Source organism: Pristiophorus japonicus, chromosome 24, assembly GCF_044704955.1.
Source record: "Pristiophorus japonicus isolate sPriJap1 chromosome 24, sPriJap1.hap1, whole genome shotgun sequence".
Classification (NCBI taxonomy): domain Eukaryota; kingdom Metazoa; phylum Chordata; class Chondrichthyes; family Pristiophoridae; genus Pristiophorus; species Pristiophorus japonicus.
Window position 1 is genome coordinate 18413721 of NC_092000.1, and position 13308 is coordinate 18427028.

General features: G+C 47.1%; 1 pseudogene; it reads right to left on the bottom strand.

The window, feature by feature from the left end:
- Positions 1-3651: 3651 nt before the first annotated feature.
- Positions 3652-13308, bottom strand: part of LOC139237764 (adhesion G protein-coupled receptor E3-like) — a 47293-nt pseudogene continuing 37636 nt past the window's right edge.

The window sequence follows — 13308 nt, forward strand, 5'->3', positions numbered from 1 at the left end:
TCAGAGACATGGTAAGTAAAGCTTTTTCTGCACCTCCTTTGAAGGCCTTTTCTCTTTGCATGCATAGTCTTTGTAGCGGCACTGGTGGGCCCTGCGGGTTTCCTCCACAGCGCCAGCATGGGGCTAGCCGGTTTGCCCCATGTGGCGGACTCAGGTTTGGCGGACTCGGGGCAGCATTTCTGCCCTTAGAAGTATCAATGCGGTGCACTGCTCTCGTCGGTTTAGAGTCCCTTAGAAACATAGAAACATAGAAAATAGGTGCAGGAGCAGGCCATTCAGACCTTCTAGCCTGCGCCGCCATTCAATGAGTTCATGGTTGAACATGAAACTTCATTACCCCCTTCCTGCTTTCTCGCCATACCCCTTGATCCCCCGAGTAGTAAGGACTTCATCTAACTCCCTTTTGAATATATTTAGTGAATTGGCCTCAACTACTTTCTGTGGTAGAGAATTCCACAGGTTCACCACTCTCTGGGTGAAGAAGTTTCTCCTCATCTCGGTCCTAAATGGCTTACCCCTTATCCTTAGACTGTGACCCCTGGTTCTGGACTTCCCCAACATTGGGAACATTCTTCCTGCATCTAACCTGTCTAAACCCGTCAGAATTTTAAACGTTTCGATGAGGTCCCCTCTCATTCTTCTGAACTCCAGTGACTACAAGCCCAGTTGATCCAGTCTTTCTTGATATGTCAGTCCCACCATCCCGGGAATCAGTCTGGTGAATCGGCGCTGCACTCCCTCAATAGCAAGAATGTCCTTCCTCAAGTTAGGAGACCAAAACTGTACACAATACTCCAGGTGTGGCCTCACCAAGGCCCTGTACAACTGTAGCAACACCTCCCTGCCCCTGTACTCAAATCCCCTCGCTATGAAGGCCAACATGCCATTTGCTTTCTTAACCGCCTGATGTACCTGCATGCCAACCTTCAATGACTGATGTACCATGACACTCAGGTCTCGTTGCACCTTCCCTTTTCCTACTCTGTCACCATTCAGATAATAGTCTGTCTCTCTGTTTTTACCACCAAAGTGGATAACCTCACGTTTATCCACATTATACTTCATCTGCCATTCATTTGCCCACTCACCTAACCTATCCAGGTCACTCTGCAGCCTCATAGCATCCTCCTCGCAGCTCACACTGCCACCCAACTTAGTGTCATCCGCAAATTTGGAGATACTACATTTAATCCCCTCGTCTAAATCATTAATGTACAATGTAAACAGCTGGGGCCCCAGCACAGAACCTTGCGATACCCCACTAGTCACTGCCTGCCATTCTGAAAAGTACCCATTTACTCCTACTCTTTGCTTCCTGTCTGACAACCAGTTCTCAATCCACGTCAGCACACTACCCCCAATCCCATGTGCTTTAACTTTGCACATTAATCTCTTGTGTGGGACCTTGTCGAAAGCCTTCTGAAAGTCCAAATATACCACATCAACTGATTCTCCTTTGTCCACTTTACTGGAAACATCCTCAAAAAATTCCAGAAGATTTGTCAAGCATGATTTCCCTTTCACAAATCCATGCTGACTTGGACCTATCATGTCACCATTTTCCAAATGCGCTGCTATGACATCCTTAATAATTGATTCCATCATTTTACCCACTACTGAGGTCAGGCTGACTGGTCTATAATTCACTGTTTTCTCTCTCCTTCCTTTTTTAAAAAGTGGGGTTACATTGGCTACCCTCCACTCGATAGGAACTGATCCAGAGTCAATGGAATGTTGGAAAATGACTGTCAATGCATCCGCTATTTCCAAGGCCACCTCCTTAAGTACTCTGGGATGCTGTCCATCAGGCCCTGGGGATTTATCGGCCTTCAATCCCATCAATTTCCCCAACACAATTTCCCGACTAATAATGATTTCCCTCAGTTCCTCCTCCTTACTAGACCCTCTGACCCCTTTTATATCCGGAAGGTTGTTTGTGTCTTCCTTAGTGAATACCGAACCAAAGTACTTGTTCAATTGATCTGCCATTTCTATGTTCCCCGTTATGACTTCCCCTGATTCTGACTGCAGGGGACCTACGTTTGTCTTTACTAACCTTTTTCTCTTTACATACCTATGGAAACTTTTGCAATCCGCCTTAATGTTTCCTGCAAGCTTCTTCTCGTACTCCATTTTCCCTGCCCTAATCAAACCCTTTGTCCTCCTCTGCTGAGTTCTAAATTTCTCCCAGTCCCCGGGTTCGCTGCTATTTCTGGCCAATTTGTATGCCACTTCCTTGGCTTTAATACTATCCCTGATTTCCCTAGATAGCCACGGTTGAGCCACCTTCCCTTTTTTATTTTTACGCCAGACAGGAATGTACAATTGTTGTAATTCATCCATGCGGTCTCTAAATGTCTGCCATTGCCCATCCACAGTCAACCCCTTAAGTATCATTCGCCAATCTATCCTAGCCAATTCACGCCTCATACCTTCAAAGTAACCCTTCTTTAAGTTCTGGACCATGGTCTCTAAATTAACTGTTTCATTCTCCATCCTAATGCAGAATTCCACCATATTATGGTCACTCTTCCCCAAGGGGCCTCGCACAATGAGATTGCTAATTAATCCTCTCTCATTACACAACACCCAGTCTAAGATGGTCTCCCCCCTAGTTGGTTCCTCGACATATTGGTCTAGAAAACCATCCCTTATGCACTCCAGGAAATCCTCCTCCACCGTATTGCTTCCAGTTTGGCTTCATTTAGATGGTCGCCAAAGTCGCACGGTGCAGCCAGTCTCCTTAAGTGTTCCAATCTTTCTACAACAACGTCCCAATCTTCCCCATCGGTAAATTGCTGAAAGATGCTGCGATTCGACATGCTGAGCACGTGGTTCATGACCTCGTATTCTCGTCACCAGTTGTAGTATATGTCGACACCTTTAGCACTGACTCTACGAGGCAGGGTATGATATTTAAACTGTGAAGACCCGTAGTCCTTTATTTGCAGCTGCTTGAGTGAGGACCACAAGCTGTGAGTTCCCTTTTATACTGGGTTACCTGCAGTGTGCAGTGTGCAGGTAACCCTTAGGTCTCCAGCAGCAGCACACTCTGGTGTACAGGTAAGGTGTGTACAGTATAAGGGTACATTCAGTGTGGCATAACAGTGTTACAGGCATGCATACACAACAATAAATACAAGTTGTTGTTATATGTGACTCTAGGTACAGAGCAATGTCGTTGACTCTTAGATACCCCTCTGAAATAGCCCAGCGTGACTCTCAGTTGTACCAAACTGCTACAAAGAAGTCTCATGGACTGGTTCAAGAAGGCGGCTCACCACCACCTTCTCAAAGGGCAATTAGGGATGGGCAATAAATGCCGGCCTTGCCAGTGACGCCCACAGTACAAGAACACATTTGTTAAAACTCCTGTGGTTCATCTCCGTGAGGCAACTCGGGATATTTTCTCGTTCGCATGCCGGGAATGAGTACTGAATAGAAAGGTTCTTCCCGGGGTCCTGGCCAACATTTATCCCACAATGAACGTCAGCAAGAACAGGTTGAACTGACCATTTATCTCATTGTTGTTTGCGGGAGCTTGCTGTGCACAAATTGGCTGCTGCTGCGTTTCCTACATTGCAACAGTGACTAGACGGCAAGAAAAGTACTTCCTTGGCTTCGGGATGGCCCAAGGCCATGAAAGGTGCATTATAACTGCCAACAGTTATGGGACAAACGACCAGATAATCCGAATTGAGGGAGCAATATTGACAAAGCTCCCGATAAATATCTTTCAGGATGAGAAAACTGGCCAGGAAAAGATTTGGGGCTTGAGATTGAATCCGAGCAGAGAGGCTTCTCTGCTGATTAAACACTGTCCATTCGGGGTGGCAGTGAACAAGATTTATCGAGGCTCCTGTTTAGCGATTAACCCTGTAGTTTGGAGTTTGTACAGCATTCCACGTTAAGTGTTGCAAAGGACAATGCGACCACAAATCCATTAATGCAATGAATCTTGCTTTTTAAATCCTAATTAGATCAGTGGTGACATGTGTAAGAAGGTGTTATTTAATTACGCTTCGATCAATGAACATTTTGTCTCCCTATAACTGGGGAAAATCAATGAGACAAGACAAGCCCATTGCTTGCTGGACATCAAAAGCTTCCATGTCCCATTAGAGGCAGTACCACCGGAAGGGAAGGCAACAAGCTCAAAGCGAGCAGCCTGTCTCGTATCGGCTCGCTAGACCGAGAGTGACATGGAGAAACCTCTCCTTCTCGCTCGGCATCCTCTGTGGGAGGCCTCAGTGGGAAGAAACACAAGTAAACGCCACGTCACATCATAAAACGTTTCTTCAACTAACTAGGTGAAAGGATTAGGAGCGGAAATAAAACTGTTTGTTCAGAGGACAAAGATGCACAATAAGTTTTCCCTTTGAGCCTTTTCATGAGGTGGAAGTCAAACAGGTTCCCAGCATTAATGTCGTTGCGTTACTGCTTTACGGGACGCTGGGTACATATCACCAGGTTGATTCCTGAGATAAAGGAGTTGTCATATGAAGGAAGTTTGAGCAGGTTGGGCCTGTGTTTAGAAGAATCAGAGGTGACCTTATTGAAACGTATAAGATTCTGAGGAGGCTTGACAGGGTAGATACAGAGAGGATATTTCCCCTCGTGGGGGAATCTAGGACTAGGGGGCACAGTTTCAGAATAAGGGAGTCACCCATTTAAAACAGAATTGAGGAGGAATTTCTTCTCTCAGAGGATTGTAAATCTGTGGAATTCTTTGCCCCAACGAGCTGTGGAGGCTGGGTCATTGGATATATTAAGCTGGAGATAGAATGATTTTTAAGTAATAAGGGAGTAAAAGTTTATGGGGAGCGGGCAGAGAAGTGGCATTGAGGCCAAAATCAGATCAGCCATGATCTTATTGAATGGCGGAGCAGGTTCGAGGGGCCAAATGGCCTACTCCTGATTCTATCTCTGATTTACTTATGTTTATATCTCTTTGAAGAGTGGAATCAGAGATTTGAACAAATGCTTTCATTTATGTAGCGCCTCCCCACCACCCCCCCACCCGAAAACAACAAGAAAATACCCAAGTTGCCTTACGGAGCTGAATCCCGGGGGGGGGGTTTAATTCGTTCATGGGATGCGGGTGTCGCTGGCAAGGCCGGCATTTATTACAATCCCTAATTGCCCAGGAGAAGGTGGTGGTGAGCCACCTTCTTGAACCGCTGCAGTCCGTGTGGTGAAGGTGCTCCCACAGTGCTGTTGGGGAGGCAGTTCCAGGATTTTGACCCAGCGACGATGAAGGACCGGCCGATATATTTCCAAGTCAGGATGGTGTGTGACTCGGAGGGGAATGTGAAGGTGGTGGTGTTCCCATGCGCCTGCTGCCCTTGTCTTTCGAGGTGGTAGAGGTCGCGGGTTTGGGAGGTGCTGCCGAAGAAGCCTTGGCGAGTTGCTGCAGTGCACCTTGTAGATGGTTCACACTGCAGCCACGGTGCGCCGGTGGTGGAGGGAGTGAATGTTGAAGGTGGTGGATGGGGGGCCGATCAAGTGAGCTGCTTTGTCCTGGATGGTGTCGAGCTTCTTGAGTGTTGTTGGAGCTGCTCTCATCCAGGCAAGTGGAGAGTGTTCCATCACACTCCTGACTTGTGCCTTGTAGATGGTGGAAAGGCTTTGGAGAGTCAGGAAGTGAGACTCTCGTCGCAGAAAACCGGCCTAGCGTTAGGGGAGATGGGTGAAAGGAGGAAGGCTTTAGGGAGGGAGCCCTAGAGAGTGATAAGAAAGGAAGAATAAAGATACATTTATAAGAACATAAGAAATCGAAGCAGGAGTAGGCCATGCGGCCCCTCGAGCCTGCTCCGCCATTCAATATGATCGTGGCTGATCCAATCATGGACTCAGGTCCACTTTCCCGCCCGCTCCCCATAACCCCTTATTCCCTTATTGGTTAAGAAACTGTCCATCTCTGTCTTAAATTTATTCAATGTCCCAGCTTCCACAGCTCTCTGAGGCAGCGAATTCCACAGATTTACAATCCTCTGAGAGAAGAAATTCCTCCTCATCTCAGTTTTAAATGGGCGGCCCCTTATTCTAAGATCATGCCCTCTAGTTCTAGTCTCCCCTATCAGTGGAAACATCCTCTCTGCATCCACCTTTTCAAGGCCCCTCATAATCTTATATGTTTTGATAAGATCACCTCTCATTCTTCTAAATTCCAATGAGTAGAGGTCCAACCTACTCAACCTTTCATCATAAGTCAACCCCCTCATCTCCGGAATCAACCGAATGAACCTTCTCTGAACTGCCTCCAAAGCAAGTACAACCCGACTATTGTGTTTTTGATTTGACTGGAGAAGCTGGGATTGTTCTCCTTCAGAGCAGATAAGGTTAAGGGGAGATTTAACAGAGGTGCTCAAAATCATGAGGGGGTTTTGATAGAGTAGGGATCAGATGGTTCCAGTGGCAGGAGGGCCAGTAACCAGAGGACACAGATTTAAGATAAATGGCAAAAGAACCAGGGGGGGGGAAGATGAGGAGAAATATTATACACAGCGAGTTGCTGTGATCTGGAACGTGCTGCCTGAATTGGTGGTGGAGGCAGATTCAATAGTAACTTTCAAAGGGAATTGGATAAATACTTGAAAAATGAAATATTTGCCAGGCTAAGGGGACAGAGCGGGGGTGGGGGGGTGGGGAGTGGGACAGGACGATGGGCCGAATGGCCTCCTGCTGTGCGGTACAACTCTAAGAATCTGTGATATCAGCCGAGACCCACTTACCGACATGGCTGTCATTGTGGTGCCTTTATCCTCCGGTGAAGCCAACGTGTCCATTGCCTTGAACTTCTTGGCAAACCATTTCCGGTACTCAGCCCTCACTTTAACGCAAGATACAACCCACAGTCAGCACTCCGAATGAGAACAATTAAAACTCACAATGTATCTGGGTCCTTGTCACATTAAATCGTTCGGAGTTGTAATGTATTTGCTTCATGGGCTCTTTGCTTAATAATTAATAGCAACACATTGCGATTAAGAACTAGTTGGTTTATTAACAAAGGTTTAACAATCACACTACACTTTACCAGTTCATCCACCAGGCTCACAACCACCTGCCTCATAGTGGATCCCCCGAACCCAACTGGCTGGGGTTTTATTGAGTCTTGTGAACATCACTTGACTGGCTAAGCCAGTCACAATTAACAGCTCCACCAATCTGTGAACATCCTCACAGGTACATACATTACAGGAGTCAACCTGCTCTTGGTATAAAATTTAAGTATAGTTAACTGAAACAGTGACTATACTTCGAAAGTACTTCATTGGCCGTGAAGCACTGTGAGTTGTCCTGAGGTCGTGAAGGCGCTATATAAATACAAGTCTTTTGTTATATATATCGCCGGTCAAAACCCCTGCGACTGATATTTCCTGCAATAAATGACACTTCCTCTGCTTATTGTAACTCTCCTTAGAATGGTAAAATAGAACAGAACAGAAGGAGGCCATTCGGCCCATCGAGTGTGTGCCGGCTCATTCCAAGGGCAATCCATTAAAAAAAAATTCATTCATAGAATGTGGGCGTTGCCGGCAAGGCCAGCATTTATTGCCCATCCATAATTGCCCTCGAGAAGGTGGTGGTGAGTCGTTTTATACAACTGAGTGTCTCGCTGGGCCAGTTCAGAGGGCAGTTAAGGGTCAAACACGTTGCTGTGGGTCTGGAGTCACAGATAGGCCCTGACTGGGTAAGGGTGGCAGATTTCCTTTCCTAAAGGACATTAGAGAACTAGTTGGGTTTTTACAACCCAAGAGTTTCTTTACAGATACTTCTTTACTAACTTTTTATTTCATTAATTGAATTTACATTCCCCAGCTGCAGTGGTGGGCTTTGAACTCAAGTCTCACGGGTCATTAGTCCCGGCCTGTGGATTACGGGTCCAGTAACATGACCACTATGCTCTGTGTACCAGTTAGTCACATTCCCACCCCCCGCTGCGCCCCACCACCCTTTCCCCATATCCCGGCAATTTTTTTCTCCTTCAAGTATTTATCCAATTCCCTTTTGAAGGCTGCTACTGAATCTGTATCCACCGCCCTGTCAGGCCGTGCATTCTAAATCCTAACCACTTGCTGCGTATGTAGAGTTCCTAACTCTGGAACATATTCACACAAGGCATATACTGCAGACAAGGTCACTACATGACCTGTACCTTTATTGCCCGGACCAAGGAGTGCTGAGCCTGCGTGGAACCTCCCTTTAAGTACCTGGCTGACCAGGTAAGGAGTGTCTCCCACAAGTTCACCCCCTGTGGTCAAGGTGTGTATTTCACAGTTGTGTACAGTGTACAATGTTGTTACATATTGGTTACAGTTATATGAAGGTTACAAACATGACATCACCTCCCCCCCCAATGTCTTTGGGTCAAAGATTGAGTCTTTCAGGCGGTCGACGCTCTCTCGTGGAACGCCGCAGTTGTGGCTCCGGTGGTTGAGCCGTGACATGCGTCTCTGTCGCCTGAGTTGGTTCCGGCCTGTCCGGGCTGGCCGTAGGGACTGTGCATGCTGTTGACTGTCCTTGTTGCTCGTTCACTGGCAGTGGTGTGGTTGACATCCCATGGTCTATTTCAGGTTCCTCAGTGTCCATGCTGAACCTTTTCTTTACCTGGTCCAGATGTTTGCGGCATATCTGCCCATTGTTCAGTCTGACCACGATGACCCTATTTCCCTCTTTACTAATTACGGTGCCCTCAAGCCACTTGGGTCCTAGTGCATGGTTAAGCACAAATACCGGGTCATCCATTTCTACACACCTCCCCCTTGAGTTTCAATCATGGCACTCGGTTTGGGACTGCCGCTTGCCCTCAACAATGTCTGCCAGGCTTGGGTGAATGAGGATCAGCCACATTTTGAGTGTGCGTTTCATGAGGAGTTCCGCTGGAGGGACTCCCGTGAGCGAGTGCGGCCGGGACCTATAGGCCAGCAGGAGGCGTGATAGGCGGTACTGAAGAGAGGGTCACTGGATACGGAGCTTGCCTTGTTTTATGACTTGGACCGCACGTTCTGCCTGGCCATTGGAAGCCGGCTTGAATGGTGCCGTCTGGACGTGTTTAATGCCATTACCCGACATAATCTCCTGGAATTCATGACTGGTGAAACACCGGCCATTGTCGCTGACCAGAATGTCCGGCAAGCCGTGGGTCGCGAAAACCGTGCGCAGACTCTCCACGGTGATGGATGTCGTGCATGAGTTTAATATGATGCACTCGATCCATTTCGAGTATGCATCGACTACAATCAAGAAGATTTTTCCCATGAACGGCCCCGCATAGTCCATGTGGGCCAGGGCCATGGGCTGAGCGGGGCCTCCCTGGGTGCATTGCCCAGCTGGGCACACGTCGTGCACCTGTGAACCCAGTGTTCCAGGTCTGAGTCAATCCCTGGCCACCATACATGTGACTGGGCAATGGCCTCCATTAGCACAATGCCAGGGTGCTTGCTGTGGAGTTCCCTGATGAATGCTTCCCTTCCTTTCTTGATTTCAAAAATCTCATCCTTGTTTTCAAATTCCCCCATGGGCCTCACCCCTCCCTATCTCTGTAATCTCCTCCAGCCCCACAACCCCCCCCGAGATGTCTGCACTCCTCTAATTCTGCCCTCTTGAGCATCCCTGATTATAATCGCTCAACTATTGGTGGCCTTGTCTTCTGTTGCCTAGGCCACAAGCTCCGGAACTCTCTGCCTAAACCTCTCCGCCTCTCTACCTCTCTTTCCTCCTTTAAGACGCTCCTTAAACCCTACCTCTGTGACCAAGCACCTGCTCTAATTTCTCCTTAAGTGACTCGATGACAAATGTTTTCCCTCATAACAGGTTGGGATATTTTACTACATTAAAGGCACTATATAAATACAAGTTGTTGTAGTTGTTAAATTGAAATAGGCCTTTAGTTTATTTTTCAAGTACTTCATGAACTTGTACAGGTTGAACCTCCCTTAGCCGGAACCCTCGGGACCTAACCTGTGCTGGATAAGGGATTTTTCCAGACGAGGGGTGGTCACGTTAAATTGGATGGTACAGGTACTGAGCAAGGAGATATCGGGGCTGGTTGGTTTGGGGTTGGGGGTTCGGCAGAGAGATTGTGGGGTGGGGGGGCGGGTGTGGTGGGGCTGTGGATCACTGGGTCAGGCCAGCGATTGCGGGAGTCGGCAGCGAGGAAGGACTACAATATGTTCATGTCGGAGTTCTGCGCATGCGCCACCCGGTGGCCGGGAATGGTTCTGGACGAGGGGTGGTTCTGGATAAGAGAGTTCTGGACAAGGGAGGTTCAATCTGTACTGTAATTTAAGGAACCAAATGGTTTAAAATGCAGAAGTTTCCTATTTTGAAGGACTAGAAAGATTTGCTCCATTTGTGGTACTTGCTGCTTGTTTATTGGTCGCTTTTCTTACCCACCGCGCTCATCACAGTGATTAGTTCTGTAGATATAAAGAAAGACTTGCATTTATGTAGCATCTTTCACAACCTCTGGATGTCCCAAAGCTGCTTGACAGCCAATGAAGTACTTTTGAAGTGTAGTTAATGTTGGAAACGTGGCAGCCTATTTATGCACAGCAAGCTCCCACAACCAGTAATGTAATAATGACCAGGTAATCTGCTTTTAGTGATATTGGATGAAGGCTAAATATTAGCCCCAGGACACCAGGGATATCTTCTTCGAAATAGTGCCACGGGATCTTTTACGTCCATCTGAGGAGCGGACGGGGCCTCAGTTTTAAGTCTCAACTGAAAAACGGCCCCTTCGACAGTGCAGCGCTCCCTCAACACTGCACTGGGAGTGTCAGCCTAGATTATGCGCTCAAGTCTCAATAGGGGGATTTGAAGCCACGATATTCTGACTCCGAGGCGAGAGTGCCACCACTGACACCCGACTAGAATTGTAACCACATCTTTCCATCTGATTGGCAGATGCTGCAGTTTAAATTTGAATACTCATTGTACCTCTTCGACCAATGGAGCGATTATCACCGAGAACCTTCAGCATCATGGCTAATTTATTTAGCAACCAACCCGACTGTGTTCTTATAGAAAGCTGTACCCCTGTCTCCATCTTTGTTTTTAATAAGGAAACATTCTCCATCTTGACTTTGTCCTTTTCTAAAACTCATTTCCCCTGAATATCTACAGCTAGAGATAAATGTAACAGTTTTATTATATTTAATACAGCTAAGGGGGCGGGGGGGGACCCGACAGAGGTTTTTAAGATTATGAAAGGGTTTGATAGAGTAGACGTAGAGAGAAGTGGGGGAGACCAAAGCGAGGAGCCAACTAAGATAGTCACCAATATGTACATCTGAATACAAGATAGTTACCTGATTATAATCACTCAACCATTGGTGGCCATGCCTTCTGTTGCCCGGGCCCCAAGCTCTGGAACTCCCTGCCTAAACCTCTCTGCCTCTCTTTCCTCCTTCAAGGCACTTCTTAAAACCTACCTCTTTGACCAAGCTTTTGGTCACCTGCGGTAATTTCTACTTATGCGGCTCGGTGTTAAATTATTATCACATAATACTCCTGTGGAACATCTTGGGATGTTTCACTACCTTAAAGGTGCTATATAAATACAAGTTGTTGGTGTTGTTGTTATAATGAATACAATCGGGAATTCAGGTGAAAGTTCTTCACCCAGAGAGCGGTGAGAATGTGGAACTCGCTGCCACAGGGAGTGGTTGAGGCGAATATGATCGATGCATTTAAGGGAAAGCTGGATAAACACACGAGGGAGAAGGTTATGTTGATGGGGTTAGATGAAGAGGGGTGGGAGGAGGCTCGTATGGAGCATAAACACCGGCACGGTCCCGTTGGTCTGAATGGCATTTATCCGTGCTGTACATTCGATGCAATGTCTCCCAAACATTACAAATGGGTTCAAAAACACGCACATTACTGCAGGAGCCTCTCTGCATCTGCTTTCCTGGGAAAGCCAAGTGGTTTGGGATGAAGGATTTAAGACTTTTCAATGTAGGCTTTTCAAACATAAAGGATAGCCGAGAAACGCAGAACTGTTCCCAACTGCTGTGCCCCAGAATGCACAATGGTCCTTGCTGACTGTCCATGATCAGGTCGGCAAATCTGACTGGACATAGTTTTGGAGGCTTCATCGTCCGAGCTCCCGCCCCCATCCGCCACGATCCATCCAGCCCCCACACTCCTGCCATTGGTTGTCCAACACGTCCATCACCATGGTGCCCCGCCTTCTCACAGCCAATTGGAAAGCTCAGATTCTTCATTATCCAATTGGTCGATCCAGTCTTTCTTCTCATCGCTGATATTTTTATAACTAATAAATGGAAGTGTTCAAGAAAATAAATATGCTTTTTTAACGCCCCTATGATTTCTATCCCAGCAGTGTCCTGAAGATTAATCTTCAATTCCTGGAGACTCTAGGGATATCTGGGGGATTGACAACCTGACAGAAAGCGCCTTTCACAATCACCGGACGTCCCAAAGCGCTTTACAGCCAATGAAGTACTTTTGGAGTGTAGTCACTGTTGTAATGCGGGAAACCCGGCAGCCAATTTGCGCACAGCAAGCTCCCACAAACAGCAATGTGATAATGACCAGATAATCTGTTTTTTGTTATATTAATTGAGGGATAAATATTGGCCAGGATACCAGGGATAATTCCCCTGCTCTTCAAAATAGTGCCACGGGAACTTTTACATCCAATAAGAGAGCAGACGGGGCCTCGGTAACATCTGAGAGACGGCACCTCCGACAATGCAGCACTTCCTCAGCACTGCCCTGGGATTGTCAGCCTAGATTTATGTGCTCAAGTCCCTGGAGTTCCTACAACCTTCTGACTCAGAGGCAGGTGTGCTACCCATTGAGCCACAGCTGAAACACCACGATGTCTGGTTAAAAGGACATGTCTGTCACCTCAGTTCAAGACTTTCCGTACTTTGGAAGGACAGGGAGATGGGGGAAACAGGTGACCTGTCCTCTAAACCCGTGAGGTGGGAGAACGCTATCAGGAGCTGTTAGTGCAGCAGCCTCGAGAGTATAAACATCGCCATTTTATAGTGAAAGGGAGAGAGGGAGCAGAAGAGAAGCCCAAGAGGGAGGTCAGCGAAGAATTAACCGCTCCATCTCCCCAAGCAGACCAATCGATCGTTCCGAGTTGTGAGTTGGAACACTGACCAAGATGGGAAGCAACTCTCTCTCTGTGAACCTGCTGTGTTTTAATGTCAAAGAAACAGATTATTTTATCGAAGGTAGATCTTCATTTCAGCTTTTTAGCATTTACAATCCTTTTCATTCAGCATAAGAACATAAGAAATAGAAGCAGGAGTAGGCCATCAG